The sequence below is a fragment of the Mesoplodon densirostris genome, chromosome 2, assembly GCF_025265405.1.
Source record: "Mesoplodon densirostris isolate mMesDen1 chromosome 2, mMesDen1 primary haplotype, whole genome shotgun sequence".
Classification (NCBI taxonomy): domain Eukaryota; kingdom Metazoa; phylum Chordata; class Mammalia; order Artiodactyla; family Ziphiidae; genus Mesoplodon; species Mesoplodon densirostris.
In genome coordinates, this window is record NC_082662.1 from 108,368,997 (window position 1) to 108,390,485 (window position 21,489).

A 21,489-nucleotide genomic window follows, 5' to 3' on the forward strand; every position below is an offset into this window, starting at 1 on the left:
ATTGTGAATTTTCCTTGTCTAAGTAATGGAACGTATTAAGGCAGGTCACCGGCTGAAAGATGGCACCTGGGGAGCACAGTCACCCAGCTCCTGCAGCTTGTATCACACATAATTATTAAACATAACTTGAGGGTTTAACAAGAGGAATGTCCTTGACCGCTGAAGAAAGTAGGCAACCTCTGGGCAGGCACTCAGTCTTGGGAAGCTTGCAGCATTCCTCTGAGCTTCAAGGAGCTTCCCATTCTATGGCTACATTTCCCTCTCCTCCTTTCTGAGAGGAAAGGAGGAAAGAAGGAGGCAGGAAAGGAGGGAAGGAGGATAGTTTCAAAACAAAGTCATCTGACTACAATTCCATTCCCTTTTTCCTTGATTAGGATCCCTTCCAACTCACTGCTGTTGGTGTTGCTAAAACAGAGGCCACATTTTTATCACTTGTAGCTCTGGCCTTGTGAGAGAAGATGGTCCATCTACTCAAGAATTGTTTCCCTCACCTCCTATCAAAGTGCCCATACTCCTCCATTTAAATTTCATTGATGATCTAGATCTTGGAAGATTTTCTGGGTTGAAGAGAAGAAAGAAGCTGAACATGACTGGAGAGGTGAGACTGCTGCAAGGGAAGGGGGTACACCTCAGGGGACGTTTCACCTGCTTCCCAGTGCTCCCCACACTCGGTCCCTGTCACTTACAGGATAGAAAAGTGTGATGCTGAAAGGTCAATGGGTAACTTAATGGTCTTGGGTACACAGTAATTTCTCTCTCACCTCTCAGCTGCACTAACCATACTTCCTGTTCTGTTATCTGAAGTGTGAGTCTGGCACTCTGTGAAGACACAAGTGCCCACTTCCAGCCAAGCAAAGCAGACTTTCTTCCAGACCAAGATGGTCACCCCTGGTCTCTGTGCTCTCCCTCTCCAGCTGCAAAAGTGGGGCCCAGCTCTCGCCTCCCAAGGTTCTGAGGTAATGAGTAATGAGCTGCTGTGAGACTCTGCAATTCCAAGGAGTTCCCAACCTTACCAGTGATTAAAATCTAGACCTAGTTACTACACATTTTTCCATACTTTTCATCCCCTTCCCTATAATTCTGGCTGCTGAAGAATTAGTATCTCCTTTGATAGCAAAGGTGACAAGCATAAATAGTCAGGGTAGGCATGCGCTAAATCATAAAGTAGGTGGAATACATCTTTGATGCTCTCACCTCCTTCCCTTCTCCTTCTCCCTCTACTGAAGTCAGGAAAGAATCTAAAAATAGTCATTTATACCTTAACGTGAATTTAAAGCTCTCTAATTATATCTCACGGGGGCTTTATCTTCAGTTATAAAATAAAAAAGTTTTGGCCACTACTAAACCAGCCTTTCAGCCAGGTAGCAAAGGAATTTTCAGGGAACATGGGAGCCTACATCTCTCACCCCAGGTAGAGAGCTCCTTTGAAACACTCATATACCCGGGATCTTCCTGCTCACAGAGCTGGACCATGTGGGGAGTTTGAGATAAATGGTCCACAGTCATTCATTTTAGGGACTTTCCCCCAGCCTCTACCTCTCTGGTGGCTTTTCTGTCCTCACCCACTTTCTTAGGCCAGTACCTGGTGACACTCATGGTGACCCAGGAAGGCTGGATCACGGGAAATGGAGAACGGGCTGTGCTGATGATTTATTAAGCTCTGTGGCTTCTTACTCCTCCACAAGACTCCTCATCAGAGGGTGCGGCTTGGGTCATGCTGGGCACTCAGCAGCTTTGTGGTGGGTATCGGTTTGTGCTTCCTCCCCCTTGCTTTCGATTCAATGCTTTCCTGTTGCAGTCTGAGCAGTTCTATTTAACCGCAGCCCCACAGCAGCTACCGCTGCATGCAAACTGGATCCACTGAGGGGCAAGTGTAGGGTAACCAGAGGGGAAGGGTTGAGAGGTAGGAAAGGGGAGTAGTAGAAACCAACTGGAAATGAACAAAAAATTCCAAAGATAGGATGTCATGATGAATAATAATCAAGAAAACATTCCAGTAATTTAAAAAATATGTTCCAGTTCACATTCAGCTATGGAAAAACTCAATCCTGATCTAAGTTAATTAGTTCAAATACATTTTCATTAGAACACACCCTTGGATGTATTTTTCAAAGAAATAAGAAAAACATCAGATGAGATAAGGTTAATTTGGGTTTTAATTCAAGAACTGATTTAAAATTAAGTATCCAAATTCAGTTCTGATTGAGGAATAAGATAAATGACAAGTTGGGGGTAGAATTTAGACTGGATATGTTTGAGGCCCTATAATAGAGTGTTCCAGGCAAAGGAAAGAGTATTTGTGAAGGCCAAGAAGCAAGAGGAAGTACTGTGTATTTGAAACATTGGAATCCAGTGGGAGTGGAGCACAGACTGATGGCAGGTAGGCAGGCTGCCGATCATGAAGGGCTTATAAGCCATGCTAAGGAGTTTGGACTCTAGCCTAAGGACAGTGGTAAGCAACTAAATGATTTTAAACAAAGGAGGTGAACTTATCAGAATTACATTTATAAAAAGCTTTCTGGTGACTGGTGGAAAACAATCCAAGGGGAGAAAAACTGGAGGCAGGAAACTAGCAAAGACTTTCAAAAATCCAGAGGTGATCACTTTGGTCAGATGGGGATGAGGGTAAGTGGGTAGATCCAAAGAAGCAGATTTTACTGGACTTGGTTATTGATTGAATGTGGAGGGTGAGCAAAAGAGTAATCGAGGATGAATCCTACGTTTCTGGCTAGAGTATCTGGATGGATGTTGTGGCATATATTTGGATAAGGAACATTAGAAGAGGAATAGGTTGAAGGAGCGAGTTAGTATGGTTTTAGGAGTTTCCAACTGGACAGGTTCTAGAAGGCAGTTGATACATAAGTCTGGAGTTCAGTGGAAGTAGAGATTTGGAAGTCATTGGTATATAGATCTCAACTAAAGCCATGGAAGAGGATGTGACTTCTCAGAGAATGTGTAGAAGAAAGAAAAGCTGACATAAGATGGGGTCCTAAGGAACACCAACACTTAAAAGTTCCTACAGAAAGAGGAGCTTGCAAAGGATACTGAAGATCCATGACTAAGGTAGGAAAATAACAGTGTGTGAAAACCAAAGGAAGATGGTGGGTCCATCAAGAAGGTCAAGAGCATCAGATGCTGTGCAGTCAAGTAAGATAGAGACTGATGTATATCCACTGACTGGATTTAGTAATGGGGGGGGGCATTACTGTCCTTAGTGAAAGCCCTTTCAACCCTTCAACACAGTGGGAGCCAATGCTGGATTAGACTGGGTTGAAAAGTGAGGGTGAAATGAAGAATTAGAAACAACAGGGTAGACAGCTCATTCAGAGAGGCACACATACTACTCCCTCTACCTCAAAAGCCCTTCCATACCGTTCCTACTTGGTAAAATCTTGCTCATTCCAAGGATATGGCCGAAGTGAAGGGGATTTATAAACAAATAAACAAAAATCTGAGATATATTTTTTTTCCAGAGGCAAATTCAGCCAGGGCTGGGAGTCAGGAAGTGAGTGACTTATTCTGTGCTCACCAGACAAGAACTTTCAGCCAATAAAGAAGAGGCCTGTGTACTCCCTGGTGCCAGTGTGGGGGTGCTGGTCTACCGTAAGCCCAGAATGTGATGCAATGCTTAGGAACAGGAAGAGGTTTAGCTGGAATGGAAAGAGGACTCTGACTTGGGGAAGGCAACGGAGGGGGCAGAGTGAGAAACAGAGGAAAATTTTCAAAGTGCAGAGCCAGAAATGAACCGACAAGAGCAGAATGAATTGAAAAACTGTCACTGAAAGCCTTTCTACCCCATCTCTGATTGTAGTAAAGCAGACAGAAAAAGCATCAGTTTCTGAATTGGCTCTTCTATCATTCATTAGGAAAGAGAAAACACCCACCCCTTGGGACTCTCTTGACATATGAGGCATCTCCCTGAACTTTCCTCTTTAAGCAGAGAACAGCTAGTCTGCTTACAGATGAGAAAACTTATCTGTAAAATGGGGAGCATAGCTATCAACCTCACATGAAAACAGGTAGGAGAGTACCTTATATGCTATTAAGAACAGTTCAAAAAAAAAATCAGTTCAAATGTTAGCTGCCGATGTTCTTAGAAGGTATAAAAGCAGAAGGATATTTTAAAACAAATTTAAATAATAAAAAATAAGAAAGATAGATACAGATGATACAGATAATATTTGCTCCAAATGACACAGACACACTCTATAACAGACATTTAGGTACCAGTGGAAATCATTCTTTGGACTTTTAGCCGGGCACCTGAAATGGAAAGAATCAGGCCTAAACATCTTACTTTCATCTTATTAAAAACATTTTTATTTAAAAACCGGTGCAATGTGAGATCTAAAAATCTGGGGTTAAATGGAAAAACTGGCTGGAGGCGGGGGTGGGGGGTGGGTTCTGGCTACACAGGTCAAATCATTAAAATGAGATTAAAGAAACATCCCCAATTATTTTCTTCAGAGGTTACAGAAAAGGAAAATATTATTTGAAATGAGTGAATGTTTGTTTTGGCATTTATAGTATCGGGATTTGCCTCATCTGTCACCTAAAGACCATCATTTTTTAAGTGCTGTTGTTCTCTTTACAATACAGTTGTTTTCCTCTCAAGGAAACACTGCTTTACTTTGAGGAAGTGGCAGACTCCTCATATTGGAGTTTTGCTGCCCTCTTCTGGAAACACTAAGTCATAGCCTGAGAAATGCACTGTGCTAAAGGATCCTAAATACTGCAGTACAGCCAGACTGCAGTATCAAGAGTAAAATAATTATGGAACTGGGTTGTTAGTTTTCAGAGGAACAGGCAGGGTTGCACTCATAACGAATGCTTTCCTTGATCAGTTAGAATAGTAATAATAGTAATACAGTGCAGTATTTACAGGTCACTTCACAGTTCATAAAACCCTCAGAACTATTATTGCATTTTTACCGCCTTTTATACTCAAATAGTTCATGTGAAGTAGGCAGAGCAGATACCATTCCCATTTTTTCAACCATGGGAAATTGCGGTACATAGTGCCTAAATAACTTACCCAAAGTCTTACAGCTGCAGAGTGTGAGATGATCTAGAAGCCAAGTCTCCTGACTCCCAACTTAGTATTTTCTACCCTTTCATATCCACAGACCACTGCTGCATGTGATGTCAGTAATTTGTCTCTGTTGCAGTTCATATAAATCTCTATCCTTCTTCAGCAATGTCCATTTTACACTATAATGTTCACATAATTGATGAAAATAAATTTGTATATGATTCTAGCAAGGCTATGGTTATTGTAGCAAAAACAAGAACAACCCCCCCCCCCCAAATATATCTACAAAAATACCACAAGCAAGTGGATGGGCTACAGCAGAAATTCTTAAACTTTTTCTTGGAAGTTCTTTACAGTCTTTTTTATTTTTAAAGAATCTTTAGCAAGCAGCGTTTTGTACTATTAACTCCCAACTCTACTCCTGGGGAAAATCGAGTTTGAGAAAGATGGAAGAAAAAGCAGAGTGTAAAAATGAAAAAAAAATCAAGAAAAACCAATTTGAAAGTCAAGTTACTTTTATTCTAAAGTTCTAGGTGTGCAGATTAACACACTCTGAATATTTATGCAAATAGCCAAAGAAAAGACATGCAAATGATAAGCTCTTCAGTCCTTACTACCTCCCCCTGTGTGCCCAGTTCAACATACCTCAATGCCTACCTACACTATTTGTAAGGGAATCCTTGAGAGAAGTCTGGCAGGTGCAAACTGCCATCGGTTGGTCAAAACTAAGTCTTAAACCAGTTTCTTATCTTTAGCATGGTAAAATATGTCTTACTTTGTATGGCATATGGGTCAAGGTATTTATAGCTGAACTGGAGTCACTTTTCCAGATGACAAATTGGTAAGGAGTTAAGTGACATGAAAAGCTCATTTAATATTATCCACACAACATACAAGCAACCACAGGCTCTGTGGTCAACTGGAAACATTTCCAGACTGAGATCTGCCAGTCTAACTTTTGTGCTTTCTCTTCAAGTCTAATTTGACTCCATGCCTTACTCTTCACCCTTTTACCTTTCAACTGTTTCTGTCCTAAAGAACCAATTTCATTTGCTATATTATCTTTCTTCCTCTTCCCCAATGTGTTTACTATATATACATAGAATCTTCCTGTTGGTCCTCTTTTTTGTTCTGACTTCTTTTTAATGTGACTCTCTCCTTTCCAATTCCCTTATTAGGCCTATACCATTTTACCCCAGTTTGTTTTCCCCTTCCATTCAAATTATGTGTATATCCATGACTTAAAGCACAGCCCAGTTCCAGAAAACTTGTGCATAAATTTTTGTAATCCAATGTACTCATTCTGCAATTATTTGCTGAGTACCTCCAACGTGTCACTGTACTGAGTGCCAAGCACTCAAAGACATGAATATCAATTTTTCTCTACCTTAGGGACTTCACACGGTATACAGCCAAAGAGACAAATGAGTACACATCAACCACTATTTTAAATTGGTAGGTTCTATGCTGGAAATATGAACACGTTGCTATGGGAGGATGAAACCACAACTTCTCCCAGGTTGATAAGAAAGAGGATGTGAGAACGTTAGAAAGGCTTTACAAGGAGGTGTTAGAGCTGGGTCTTTGAGAGAGGAGCAGAACTTTAGTAGATTGAAAGTGAAAAGGAAAGGGGTAAAGTACACACACAAAAAGAAATTCTGGAGAGAAGGTCCCAATGAGCCAAGGCACAAGGTAAAGTGGTAATCTGACTGATTAGAGAAAGCTAGAGAATTCCGTGTGGATGAAACAAAAGAGGTGGTGGGGAGTGGCAGATGAGTCTGAAACTATACAAGGTCACACTGTGGAAGGCAGACTGGAGTATGTGACCTTTTATTCTATAGGAAATGGGGGTGCGATTGGCTCTTTATGAAAGTTTTCGGTATTAACACTGTAGTAGTACTGGGTTGAAAGAGGGACGTGTGTAAGGAAAGTAGTAAGAAGGCTACTGCAAGAGTCCAACTTAAAGTTAATGAGAGCTTGAATCTAAGACAAAAAAGAAAGGAAGTGATGAATGAGAAATGTATTGGCCATTAAGAAAAACAAGTTTTGGTTAACAGTTGAGAGGCGGAAGGAGAAAACAGAGGAGTCAAATGCAATTCATGACTTGTAGCTCAGGTAAAGGAGTTGCAGGTGATGTCTAAAAATTAGAAATACATTAGGAAGCACAGGTGAGGTTTTAACTTTGAAGGTAATGGAATGAAAGTAATAAGATGTTTTAGGTGCACTTAAGTTTTATGGGATATTCAAACACAGATATCCAATAAGCAGCAAAAAATTGGATCTAGATCTCAAGTTTAAGGATAGACAGGTATATTTGGAGCTATCAGTAATACAAGTGATAGTTGAAGCCCTAAATATAGAAGACAAACTAGAGGAGCTTCTTCTTGAATTCTTGCAGTGTTTGAAATATTTTATAAAGGGATTCCTTAAAGCAGGGGCATATCTTCATTGACTAATAAGAGAACACAGTATATTATGAAATCAATTAAAGGTAAGATAAATTAAGATCTAAAAATAATGAGTAAGTATAACAGTTAATTTTAAAGCTCTCACTTACAGAAGTAAAGTTGTAGTAAAATATTAACTGCTAAGTAAAAGCAGCATCTAGGGAAATGAAGTAAAATGGAGAGGAATAGAATAGGAGTGAGGAAAAAGTAAGGGAAAAAGAGAAGAGAATGGGCAAAAGGACATAAGAAAAAAAGGGGAGATTTATTTTTAAAAATCACTTTGCTAAACCTTAAGTGAATCAGATGTAGAAAAATGTTGAATTAACACTGAGATCAAATGTAAAAGTAATGAAACAAATAAAATAAGATGTATTACAGGAGATTAGCTCAAGATGGAGGAGTAGAAGGACGTGAGCTCACCGCCTTCTTACGAAACACCAACACCAAAACTAACTGCTGAACAACCATTGATAAAAAACGCTGGAACCTACCAAAAAAGGATACCCTATATCCAAAGACAAAAAGGAGGCCACAGCAAGATGGTAGGAGGGGTGCAATCATGGTAAATTCAAATCCCACACCTGCTGGTAGGCGACCTACAAACTGGAAAACAATTATACCACAGAAGTTATCCCACAGGAGTGAAAGTTCTGAGCCCCATGTCAGGCTGCCCAGACTGGGAGTCCAGCAATGGGAGGAAGAGTCCCCAGAGAATCTAGCTTTGAAGGCTAGTGGGATTTGATCACAGGACTTCCACGGGACTGGGGGAAACAGAGACTCTACTCTCAGAGGGTGTGCACCAGGACCCAGGGGAAAAAAACAGCGACCCCATAAAAGACTGGGCCAGACTTACCTGCTAGTATTGAAGGGTCTCCTGAGGAGGTGAGGGCAGCTGGGGCTCATTGTGGGGACAAGGACACTGCCATCAGCAGTTCTGGGAAGTACCCATTGGCATGAGCCCTCCTTGAGGCCATCATTAGCCCCACAAAACAGTCTGTAGGCTCCAGTGCTGGGTTGCCTCAGGCCAGACAACCAACAGGGTGGGAGCACAGCCCCATCCATGAGTGGACAAGCAGATTAAGGTTTTACTGAGCACAGCCCTGCCCACCAGAGGGACAAGACCCACCTCCACCCACCACCAGGCCCTCCCATCAGGAAGCTTGCACAAGACTCTTAGACAGCCTCATCCACCAGCCTCACCCACTTCTGCAGACAGCAGAAGTGAGAACTACAATCCTGCAGCCTGTGGAATGGAATCCAAAATCACAGAAAATTAAACAAAATGAAATGGCAAAGGTATATGTCCCAGATGAAGAAACAAGATAAAACCCCAGAAAAACTAAGTGAAGTGGAGATAGGAAAACTTCAAGAAAAATAATTCAGAATAATGATAGTGAAGATGATCCAGGATCTCAAAAAAGAATGGAGGCAAGGATCGAGAAGATGCAAGAAATGTTTAACAAAGACCTAGAAGAACTAAAGAACAAACAAACAGAGATGAACAATATTAAAACTGCAATGAAAAATACACTAGAAGGAATCAATAGCAGAATAACTGAGGCAGAAGAACGAATAAGTGACCTGGAAGACAGAATGGTGGAAATCACTGCCACAGAACAGAATAAAGAAAAAAGAATAAAAAGAAATTAAGACAATCTAAGAGACATCTGGTACAACATCAACCATACCAACATTCACTTTATAGGGGTCCCAGAAGAAGAGAGAGAGAAAGGACCTGAGAAAATATCTGAAGAGATAATTGCTGAAAACTTCCCTAACATGGGAAACAAAACAATCACCCAAGTCCAGGAAGTGCAGAGAGTCCCAAGCAGGATAAACCCAAGGAGGAACATGCTGAGACACAGTAATCAAACTGACAAAAATTAAAGACAAAGAAAAACTATTAAAAGCAACAAGGGATAGGGAGGGTGGGAGGGAGATGCAAGAGGGAGGGGACATGGGGATATATGTATACATATACTTGATTCACTCTTTTATACAGCTAACACAACACTGTAAAGCAATTATACTCCAATAAAGATGTTAAAAAACAAAAAACAAACAAAATAAAAAACAAACAAACAAAAAAAGCAACAAGGGAAAAATGACAAATAACATACAAGGGAACTCCCACAAGAATATCCGCTGATTGTTCAGCAGAAACTCTGCAGGCCAAAAGGAAGTGGCACGAAATATTTAAAGTGATGAAAGGGAAGAAACTACAATCGAGAATACTCTACCCAGCAAGGCTCTCATTCAGACTTGACAGAGAAATCAAAAGCTTCACAGAAAAGCAAAAGCTAAGAGAGTTCAGCACCACCAAACCAGCTTTGCAACAATTGCAAAGAGAAACTTCTCTAGACAGGAAAGACACCAGCAACTGAAAACAACCTTGTACATATGTAGACTGCTATATCAAAACCTATGGGATCAGCAAACCCAAAAACACGATACACACACACACACACACACACACACACACACACGAATTTTAAAAAAAAAGGAAAAAGAAAAGAAAATGCTACCCAAACACAACACTAAAGATGGTCATCAAATTCCAGGAGAAGAGAACAAGACAGGAAGGGAAGAAAAAAGACCTATAAAAACAAACCCAAGGGAGAGGGGGAAGATGGCAGAAGAGTAAGATGCAGAGATCACCTTCCTCCCCACAGATACATCAGAAATACATCTACACGTGGAAAAAATCCTACAAAACTCCTACTGAATGCTGGCAGAAGACCTCAGACCTCCCAAAAGGCAAGAAACTCCCCACGTACCTGGGTAGGGCAAAAGAAAAAAGAATAAACAGAGACAAAAGAATAGGGACGGGACCTGCACCAGTGGGAGGGAGCTGTGAAGGAGGAAAGGTTTCCACACACTAGGAAGCCCCTTCGCGGGTGGAGACTGCGGGTGGCAGAGGGGGAAGCTTCGGAGCCACGGAGGAGAGCACAGCCACAAGGGTACCGAGAGCAAAGCGGAGAGATTTCCGCACAGAGGATCGGTGCCGACTGGCACTCACCAGCCCGAGAGGCTTGTCTGCTCACCCGCTGGGGCGGGCGGGGCTGCGAGCTGAGGCTCGGGCTTCGGTCAGAGCGCAGGGAGAGGACTGGGGTTGGCGGTGTGAACACAGCCTGCAGGGGTTAGTGCACCACGGCTAGCTGGGAGGGAGTCAGGGGAAGTCTGGATCTGCCGAAGAGGCAAGAGACTTTTTCTTCCCTCTTTGTTTCCTGGTGCACGAGGAGAGGGGATTAAGAGCGCTGCTTAAAGGAGCTCCAGAGACGAGCGTGAGCCGCAGCTAACAGCGTGGACCCCAGAGACAGGCATGAGACACTAAGGCTGCTGCTGCCGCCACCAAGAAGCCTGTGTGCGAGCACAGGTCACTATCCACACCTCCCCTCCTGGGAGCCTGTGCAGCCTGCCACTGCCAGGGTCCCGGGATCCAGGGACAACTTCCCTGGGAGAACACACGGCGCGCCTCAGGCTGGTGCAATGTTCTGCCGGCCTCTGCCGCTGCAGGCTCGCCCCCCATCATGCCCCTCCCTCCCCCGGCCTGAGTGAGCCAGAGCCCTCAAATCACCTGCTCCTTTAACCCCGTCCTGTCTGAGCGAAGAACAGACGCCCTCCGGCAACCTACACGCAGAGTCGGGCCCAAATCCAAAGCTGAGACCCCGGGGCTGTGCGAACAAAGAAGAGAAACGGAAATCTCTCCCAGCAGCCTCAGGAGCAGTGGATTAAAACTCCACAATCAACTTGATGTACCCTGCATCTGTGGAATACCTGAATAGACAACGAATCATCCCAAATTGAGGAGGTGGACTTTGAGAGCAAGATTATTTTTCCCTCTTTTCCTCTTTTTGTGAGTGTGTATGTGTATGCTTCTGTGTGAGATTTTGTCTGTATAGCTTTGCTTTCACCATTTGTTGTCCTAGGGTTCTATCCGTTTTTTTTTTTTACGTAAAAAATTTTGTTCTTATTTTTTTTTATTTTAATAACTTTATCTTACTTTATTTTCTTTTATCCTCTTCCTTCCTTTCTTTCTTTCCTTCTTTTTCTTTCTTTCTTCCTTCCTTCCTTCCTTTCTACTTTTTCTCCCTTTTATTCTGAGCCGTGTGGATGAAAGGCTCTTGGTGCTGCAGCCAGGAGTCAGTGCTGTGCCTCTGAGGTGGGACAGCCAACTTCAGGATACTGGTCCACAAGAGACCTCCCAGCTCCACGTAATGTCAAACGGTGAAAATCTCCCAGAGATCATCTCAAAACCAACACCCAGCTTCACTCAATGACCAGCCAGCTACAGTGCTGTACACCCTATGTCAAACAACTAGCAAGACAGGAACACAACCCCACCCATTAGCAGAGAGGCTGCCTAAAATCATAAGTCCACAGACACACCAAAACACACCACCAGACGTGGACCTGCTCACCAGAAAGACAAGATGCAGCCTCATCCACCAGAACACAGGCACTAGTCCCCTACACCAGGAACCCTACACAACCCACTGAACCAACTTTAGCCACTGGGGACAGACACCAAAAACAACGGGAAATATGAACCTGCAGCAAGGAGACCCCAAACACAGTAAGATAAGCAAAATGAGAAGACAGAAAAACACACAGAAGATGAAGGAGCAAGATAAAAACCCACCACCATACCTAACAAATGAAGAGGAAATAGGCAGTCTACCTGAAAAAAAATTCAGAATAATGATAGTAAAGATGATCCAAAATCTTGGAAATAGAATAGACAAAATGCAAGAAACATTTAACAAGGACATAGAAGAACTAAAGATGAAACAAGCAATGATGAACAACACAATGAATGAAATTAAAAATACTCTAGATGGGATCAATAGCAGAATAACTGAGGCAGAAGAATGGATAAGTGACCTGGAAGATAAAATAGTGGAAATAACTACAGCAGAGCAGAATAAAGAAAAAAGAATGAGAAGAACTGAGGACAGTCTCAGAGACCTCAGGGACAACATTAAACGCACCAACATTCGAATTATAGGGGTTCCAGAAGAAGAAGAAGAAAAGAAACGGACTGAGAAAATATTTGAAGAGATTATAGTTGAAAACTTCCCTAATGTGGGAAAGGAAATAGTTAATCAAGTCCAGGAAGCACAGAGAGCCCCATACAGGATAAATCCAAGGAGAAACATGCCAAGACACATATTAATCAAACTGTTAAAAATTAAACACAAAGAAAACATATTAAAAGCAGCAAGGGAAAAACAACAAATAACACACAGAGGAATCCCCATAAGGTTAACAGCTGATCTTTCAGCAGAAACTCTGCAAGCCAGAAGGGACTGGCAGGACATATTTAAAGTGATGAAGGAGAAAAACCTACAACCAAGATTACTCTACACAGAAAGGATCTCATTCAGATTTGATGGAGAAATTAAAATCTTTACAGACAGGCAAAAGCTGAGAGAGTTCAGTACCACCAAACCAGCTTTACAACAAATGCTAAAGGATCTTCTCTAGGCAAGAAACACAAGAGAAGAAAAAGACCTACAATAACAAACCCAAAACAATTAAGAAAATGGGAATAGGAACATACATATCAATAATTACCTTAAATGTAAATGGATTAAATGCTCCCATCAAAAGACACAGACTGGCTGAATGGATACAAAAACAAGACCTATATATATGCTGTCTACAAGAGACCCACTTCAGACCTAGAGACACATACAGACTGAAAGTGAGGGGATGGAAAAAATATTCCATGCAAATGGAAACCAAAAGAAAGCTGGAGGAGCAATTATCATATCAGACAAAATAGATAAAATAAAGACTATTAGAAGAGACAAAGAAGGACACTACATAATGATCAAGGGATCAATCCAAGAAGAAGATAAAATAATTGTAAATATTTATGCACCCAATATAGGAGCACCTCAATACATAAGGCAAATACTAACAGCCATAAAAGGGGAAATTGACAGTAACACATTCAGAGTAGGGGACTTTAACACCCCAATTTCACCAATGGACAGATCATCCAAAATGAAAATAAATAAGGAAACACAAGCTTTAAATGATACCTTAAACAAGATAGACTTAACTGATAGTTATAGGACATTCCATCCAAAAACAACAGAATACACATTTTTCTCAAGTGCTCATGGAACATTCTCCGGGATAGATCATATCTTGGGTCACAAATCAAGCCTTGGTAAATTTAAGAAAACTGAAATTGTATCAAGTGTCTTTTCTGACCACAATGCTATGAGACTAGATATCAATTACAGGAAAAGATCTGTAAAAATTAAAAACACATGGAGGCTAAACAATGCACTACTTAATAACGAAGTGATCACTGAAGAAATCAAAGAGGAAATCAAAAAATACCTAGAGGGGCTTCCCTGGTGGCGCAGTGGTTGAGAGTCCACCTGCTGATGCAGGGGACACGGGTTCAAGCCCTGGTCTGGGAAGATCCCACATGCCGTGGAGCAACTAAGCCCATGAGCCACAACTACTGAGCCGGCACGTCTGGAGCCTGTGCTCCACAACAAGAGAGGCCGCGACGGTGAGAGGCCCGCGCACCGCGATGAAGAGTGGCCCCCGCTTGCCACAACTAGAGAAAGCCCTCGCACAGAAACGAAGACCCAATACAGCCAAAAATAAATAAATAAATAAATTAAAAAAAAAAAAAAAATACCTAGAAACAAATGACAATGGAGACACGACGACTCACCACTCTTATTCAACATAGTTTTGGAAGTTTTAGCCACAGCAATCAGAGAAGAGAAGGAAATAAAAGGAATCCAAATTGGAAAAGAAGAAGTAAAGCTGTCACTGTTTGCAGATGACATGATACTATACATAGAGAATCCTAAAGATGATACCAGAAAACTACTAGAGCTAATCAATGAATTTGGTAAAGTAGCAGGACAAAAAATTAATGCACAGAAATCTCTGGCATTCCTATACACTAATGATGAAAAATCTGAAAGTGAAATCAAGAGAACACTCCCATTTACCAGTGCAACAAAAAGAATAAAATATCTAGGAATAAACCTACCTAAGGAGACAAAAGACCTGTATGCAGAAAATTATAAGACACTGATGATAGACACTGATTATAAGACACTGATGAAAGACACTGATGAAAATTATAAGACACTGAGGGATGAAAGAAATTAAAGATGATACAAATAGATGGAGAGATATACCATGTTTTTGGATTGGAAGAATCAACATTGTGAAAATGACTCTACTACCCAAAGCAATCTACAGATTCAATGCAATCCCTATCAAACTACCACTGGCATTTTTCACAGAACTAGAACAAAAAATTTCACAATTTGTATGGAAACACAAAAGACCCCGCATAGCCAAAGCAATCTTGAGAACGAAAAAGGGAGCTGGAGGAATCAGGTTCCCTGACTTCAGACTATACTACAAAGCTACAGTAATCAAGACAGTATGGTACGGGCACAAAAACAGAAAGATAGGTCAATGGAACAGGATAGAAAGCCCAGAGATAAACCCATGCACATATGGTCACCTTATGTTTGATAAAGGAGGCAGGAATATACAGTGGAGAAAGGACAGCCTCTTCAATAAGTGGTGCTGGGGAAACTGGACAGCTACATGTAAAAGTATGAGATTAGAACACTCCCTAACACCATACACAAAAATAAGCTCAAAGTGGATTAAAGACCTAAATATAAGGCCAGACACTATCAAACTCTTAGAGGAAAACATAGGCAGAACACTCCATGACATAAATCACAGCAAGATCCTTTTTGACCCACCTCCTAGAGAAATGGAAAGAAAAACAAAAATAAACAAATGGGACCTAATGAAACTTCAAAGCTTTTGCACAGCAAAGAAAAACATAAACAAGACCAAAAGACAACCCTCAGAATGGGAGAAAATATTTGCAAATGAAGCAACTGACAAAGAATTAATCTCTCAAATTTACAAACACCTCATGCTGCTCAATATCAAAAAAACAAACAACCCAATCCAAAAATGGGCAGAAGACCTAAATAGACATTTCTCCAAAGAAGACATACAGATGGCCAACAAACACATGAAAGAATGCTCAACATCATTAATCATTAGAGAAATGCAAATCAAAACTACAGTGAGATATCATCTCACACTGGTCAGAATGGCCATCATCAAAAAATCTAGAAATAATAAATGCTGGAGAGGGTGTGGGGAAAAGGGAACCCTCTTGCACTGCTGGTGGGAATGTGAAATGGTACAGCCACTATGGAGAACAGTATGGAGGTTCCTTAAAAATCTAAAAATAGAACTACCATATGACCCAGCAATCTCACTACTGGGCATATACCCTGAGAAAACCATAATTCAAAAAGAGTCATGTACCAAAATGTTCATTGCAGTTCTATTTACAATAGCCAGGGGATGGAAACAACCTAAGTGTCCATCATCGGATGAACGGAGAAAGAAGATGTGGCACATATATACGATGGTATATTACTCAGCCATAAAAAGAAATGAAATTGAGTTCTTTGTAGTGAGGTGGATGGACCCAGAGTCTGTCATACAGAGTGAAGTAAGTCACAAAGAGAAAGACAAGCACCATATGCTAACACATATATATGGAATCTAAGAAAAAAAAATGTCATGGAGAACCTAGGGATAAGACAGGAATAAAGACACAGACCTACTAGAGAATGGACTTGAGGATATGGGGAGGGGGAAGGGTAAGCTGTGACAAAATGAGAGAGTGGCATGGACATATATACACTACCAAACATAAAATAGATAGCTAGTGGGAAGCAGCCGCATAGCACAGGGACATCAGCTTGGTGCTTTGTGACCACCTAGAGGGGTGGGATAGGGAGGGTGGGAGGAAGGGCGACACAAATGGGAAGAGATATGGGAACATATATATATGTATAACTGATTCACTTTGTTATAAAGCAGAAACTAACACACAATTGTAAAGCAATTATACTCCAATAAAGATGTAAAGAAACCCAAAAACAAACCAAAAACAATTAAGAAAACGGCAATAGGAACCTGCATATCAATAATTATCTTAAATGTAAATGAATTAAATGCTCCAAGCAAAAGACACAGACTGGCTGAATGGATAGAGAAACAAGACCTGTATATATGCTGCCTCCTAGAGACCCACTTCAGACCTCAGGACACATACAGACTGAAAATGAGGGGATGGAAAAATGTATTCCATGCAAATGTAGATCCAAAGAAAGTTGGAGTAGCAATACTCAGATCAGAGAAAACAGACTTCAAAATAAAGACTGTTATAAGAGACAAAGAAGGACACTACATAATGATCAAGGGATCAATCCAAGAAGAAGATATAACAATTTTAAATATATATGCACCCAACGTAGGAGCACCTCATTATATAAGGCAAATGCTAACAGCCATAGCAGGGGAAATCAAAAGTAACACAATAATAGTGGGGGAGTTTAACACTCCACTTACACCAATGGATAGACCATACATACAGAAAATTAATAATGAAATACAAGCCTTAAATGACACATTAGACCAGAGGGATGTAATTGATATTTACAAAGCCTTCCATCCAAATGCAGAAAAATACACATTCTTCTCATGTGTACATGGAACATCCTCCAGGACTGACTACATGCTGGGCCACAAAGTGAGACTCAGTAAATTTAAGAAAATTGAAATCATATCAGGCATCTTTTCCTACCACAACGCTATGAGATTAGAAATAAACTACAAGAAAAAAAAACTGTAAAATCACAAACACGCGGAGGCTAAACAATATGCTACTAAACAACCAATGGATCACTGAAGAAATCAAAGAGGAAATCAAAAAATACCTAGAGACAAATGAAAATGAAAGCATAATGATCCAAAACCTATGGGATGCAGCAAAAGCAATTCTAAGAGGGAAGTTTATAGCAATACAATCTTACCTTAGGAAACAAGAAAAATCTCAAATAAACAACCTAACCTTACACCAAAAGCAACTAGAGAAAGAAGAACAAGCAAAACCTAAAGTTAGTAGGAGGAAGGAAAATCATAAAGACCAGAGCAGAAATAAATGAAATAGAGATGAATAAAACAATAGCAAAGGGGCTTCCCTGGTGGCGCAGTGGTTGAGAGTCCGCCTGCCAATGCAGGACATACAGGTTCGAGCCCTGGTCTGGGAGGATCCCACATGCCACGGAGCAGCTGGCCCCGTGAGCCACAATTACTGAGCCTGCGCATCTGGAGCCTGTGCTCCGCAACAAGAGAGGCCGCGATAGTGAGAGGCCCGCGCACCACGATGAGGAGTGGCCCCCACTTGCCGCAACTAGAGAAAGCCCTCGCACAGAAACGAAGACCCAACACAGTCATAAATTTAAAAAAAAAAAAAAAAAAAAAGAGCTGGTGACACATACGTGCGCCGAGACAGCGCGAATTGGAGGAAAAAAAAAAAAAAAACCTCAATAGGTTACCAGAGTAATTCAAGGTAAACTACAAATAAAGGATAATTGAGACAGCACCCAATTAAAAAAAAAACAATAGCAAAGATCAATGAAACTAAAAGCTTGTTCTCTGAGAAGATAAACAAAATTTATAAACCTTTAGCCAGACTCATCAAGAAAAAAAAAGGGAGAGGACTCAAATCAATAAAATTAGAAATGAAAAAGGAGAAGTTACTACTGACACCACAGAAATACAAAGGATCATAAGAGACTACTACAAGCAACTGTATGCCAATAAAATGGACAACCTGGAAGAAATGGACAAATTCTTAGAAAGGTACAATCTCCCAAGACTGAACCAGGGAGAAATAGAAAATATGAACAGACCAATCACAAGTAATGAAATTGAAACTGTGATTTAAAAACTCCAAGAAACAAAAGTCCAGGACCAGGTGGCTTCACAGGTGAATTGTATCAAACATTTAGAGAAGAGTTAACACCTGTCCTTCTGAAACATTTCCAAAAATTGCAGAGGAAGGAAACCTCCCAAAGTCATTCTATGAGGCCACCATCACCCTGATACCAAAACCAGACAGACACCACAAAAAATAAAATTACAGGCCAATATCACTGATGAACATAGATGCAAAAATCCTCAACAAAATACTAGCAATCTGAATCCAACAATACAGTAAAAGGATCATACACCATGATCAAGTGGGATTTATCCCATGGATGCAAGGATTTTTCAATATCTGCAAATCAATCACTGTGATACACCACATCAACAAATTGAAGAATAAAAACAATATGATCATCTCAATAGATGCAGGAAAAGCTTTTGACAAAATTCAACACCCATTCATGATAAAAACTCTCCAAAAAGTGGGTATAGAGGGAACATACCTCAACATGATAAAGGCCATATACAACAAACCTACAGCTAACATCATACTCAATGGTGAAAATCTTCAAGCATTTCCTCTAAGATCAGGAAGACAAGGATGTCCACTCTCGCCACTTTATTCAACATAGTTTTAGATGTCCTAGGTACAGCAATCAGAGAAGAAAAATAAATAAAAGGAATCCCAACTGGAAAAGAAGTTAAACTCACTGTTTGCAGATGACATGATACTATACATAGAAAATCCTAAAGATGTTACTAGAAAACTACTAGATCTCATCAATGAATTTGGTAAAGTTGCAGGTTACAAAATTAACAAACAGAAATTTGTTGCATTCCTATACATTAACAACAAAAGATCAGAAAGAGAAATTCAAGAAATAATCCCATTTATCATCACATCAAAAATAATAAAATATCTAGGAATAAACCTACCTAAGGAGGTAAAAGACCTGTACTCCAAAAACTATAAAATGCTGATGAAAGAAATCGAAGATGACACAAACAAATGGAAAGATATACCATGTTCTTGGATTGGAAGAATCAATATTCTCAAAATGACTATACTACCCAAGGCAATCTACAGATTCAATGCAATCCCTATCAAATTACCCATGGCATTTTTCACAGAACTAGAACAAAAAAAATCTTAAAATTTGTATGGAGACACAAGAGAACCCGAATAGCCAAAGCAATCAGGTGCCCTGACTTCAGACTACACTACAAAGCTATAGTCATCAAAACAGTATGATACTGGCTCTAAAACAGAAATATAGATCAATGGAACAGGATAGAAAGCCCAGAAGTAAACCTACGCACCTATGGTCAATTAATCTATGACAAAGGAGGCAAGGATATGCAATGAAGGAAAGACAGACTCTTCAATAAATGGACAGCTACATGTAAAAAAAATGAAATCAGAACATTCTCTAACACCATACACAAATATAAATTCAAAATGGATTAAAAACCTAAATGTGAGACTGGACACTATAAAACTCCTAGAGGAAAACATAGACAGAACACTCTGTGACATAAATTGCAGCAATATCTTTTTCGATCTGTCTCCCAGAGTAATGGAAATAAAAACAAAAATAAACAAATGGGACCTAATTAAACTCAAAATCTTTTGCATAGCAAAGGAAACCATAAACAAAATGAAAAGACAACCCGCAGAATGGGAGAAAATATTTGCAAATGATGTGACAAGGGATTAGTCTCCAAAATTTACAAACAGCTCATGAGGCTTAATATCATCCAAACAAACAACCCAATCAAAAAATGGGCAGAAGGGCTTCCCTGGTGGCACAGTGGTTAAGAATCCACCTGCCAATGCAGGGGACATGGGTTCGAGCACTGGTTCAGAAAGACCCCACATGCCATGGAGCAACTAAACCCATGTACCACAACTACTGAGCCTGTGCTCTAGAGCCCACAAGCCACAACTACTGAAGCCCGTGCACCTAGAGCCTGGGCTCTGCAACAAGAGAAGCCACCGCAATGAGAAGCCCGCACACTGCCATGAAGAGTAGCCCCTGCTCTCTGCAACTAGAGAAAGCCTGCACGCAACAACAAAGACCCAATGCAGCCAAAAATAATTAATTTAAAAAAAAATGGGCAGAAGACCTAAATAGACATTTCTCCAAAGAAGACATACAGATGGCCAAGAGGCACATGAAAAGATGTTCAACATCACTAATTATTAGAGAAATGCAAATCAAAACTACAATGAGATATCAACTCACACCAGTCAGAATGGCTATTATCAAAAAATCCACAAACAATAAATGCTGGAGGGTGTGGAGAGAAGGGAACCCTCCTACACTGTTGGTGGGAATGTAAATTGGTGCAGCCACTATGGAGAACAGTATGGAGGTTCCTTAAGAAACTAAAAATAGAGCTACCATATGATCCTGCATTACCACTCTTGGGCATATACCCAGAGAAAAACATAGTCTGAAAGGATACATGCGCCCCAATGTTCATTGCAGCACTGTTCACAATAGCCAAGACATGGAAGCAACCTAAATGTCCATCAACAGAAGAATGGATAAAGAAAATGTGGTACATATATACAATGGAATATTACTCAGCTCTTAAAAAGACTGAAATAATGCCATATGCAGCAACATGGATGGACCTAGAGATTGTCATACTGAGTGAAGCAAGTCAGACAGAGAAAGAGAAATATCGTATGATATCACATATATATGCAGAATCTAAAAAAAAATGATAAAAGGAACTTATGTACAAAACAGAAACAGATTCACAGACTTAGAGAACATGGTTACCAGGGGAGTAGGGTGTGTGGCGGGGAGGGATAGTTAGGGAGTTTGGGATTGCCATGTACACACCGTTATGTTTAAAATGGATGACCAATGGGAACCTACTATATAGCACATGAACTCTGCTCAATATTCTGTAACTACCTAATTGGTAGAAGAATTTGAAAAAGAATAGATACATGTACATGTATAACCAAATCACTTTGTGGTACACCTGAAACTAACACAACATTGTTAATCAACTGTACTCCAATAGGAAATAAAGTTTTTAAAAAATGTGTTACAAGGGCTTCCCTGGTGGCGCAGTGGTTGAGAGTCTGCCTGCCGATGCAGGGGACACGGGTTCGTGCCCCGGTCTGGGAAGATCCCACGTGCTGCGGAGCAGCTGGGCCCGTGAGCCATGGCCGCTGAGCCTGCG